Source organism: Lactuca saligna, chromosome 4 (genome assembly GCF_052625555.1).
Source record: "Lactuca saligna cultivar CGN05327 chromosome 4, ASM5262555v1, whole genome shotgun sequence".
NCBI classification, from domain to species: domain Eukaryota; kingdom Viridiplantae; phylum Streptophyta; class Magnoliopsida; order Asterales; family Asteraceae; genus Lactuca; species Lactuca saligna.
The window spans coordinates 168,361,101-168,362,058 of record NC_136420.1 but is presented as its reverse complement, the minus strand read 5'-3'; the positions used below and the strand labels follow the sequence as shown (position 1 = coordinate 168,362,058).

The 958-nt window shown below is 45.1% G+C and overlaps 1 non-coding gene across 1 annotated transcript; it reads right to left on the bottom strand.

Moving 5' to 3' along the window:
* Positions 1-651: 651 nt before the first annotated feature.
* LOC145044553 (small nucleolar RNA R71) lies at positions 652-758 on the bottom strand. The gene has a single exon (XR_013681502.1). It is a non-coding gene; the product is annotated as a small nucleolar RNA R71 (small nucleolar RNA).
* Positions 759-958: the final 200 nt, after the last annotated feature.

Genomic DNA, 958 nt, shown 5'->3' with positions numbered 1-958 from the left:
CCACTGGTACCCCCGTTTGAAGATCCCAAATCCGCATTGAAAAGGAACAAAGGAAAGGACGTGGAGAGTTCAAGTACACCAAAGAAGTCGCCTTTGTCCTACTTGAAGACCGTTTTTGGGAAAAAGAAGAGCAGTAAATCATGAGCATCCAGTGCCTCTTTGATAATCGAAGAACCAATTCAAGAAGATATCAGGTACGAGACCGAGGAAGAAGAGGAGCCTACATACGAGCACGAAACCGAGTCCGAGGAAGAGTTAGCTTTCACAATGGCTAACATTGATGAAATCCCCATGGGAGAATGGAAGAAGAGGATGCGCGACGACAATGGCCCCGGACTTGTGCAACCCGCAATTCCCGCGACTGCTACCTTCGAGCTAAAGGGTCATATCCTAGCTTCACTCAAAGAAATACCTTTTTATGGGAAAGATCATGAAGATGCCTACAAGCATTTGGATGAAGTCAATGATGTAGCTGATTACTTTAATATTCCAAATGTAACCCGCGAGACTCAACTACTTTGTATGCTTCTGGTAACATTCAAGGGTGCTGCCAAAGACTAGCTCAAGTCACTTCACCCCGGATCAGTCACTACTTGGGCCAAGACGAAGGAAGAATTCATTGATCACTTTTGCCCACCTTCTAAGATAGCCAAGTTGAAGAAGGCCATTGCAAACTTTGAACAACAAGCTGGAGAGTCGCTATATGAAGCATGGGAGAGGTACAAGAGTTTGCTAAGAAATTGCCCCGATCATGATCTAAACAGCCAGCAAGAAGTCTCCATCTTCTATGATGGAGTCAATGTCACAACTAGGCAGCTACTAGACTCGCAAGGCCCACTTACAAAGAAGCCGCCCCTGGTGATTAAAGAATTGATTGAAGAATTCTCTAAACACTCTAGAGAATACCATAACCCTAGACATGATGTCACTAGGGGAGCCGCTTATGCTGCTACTGAAG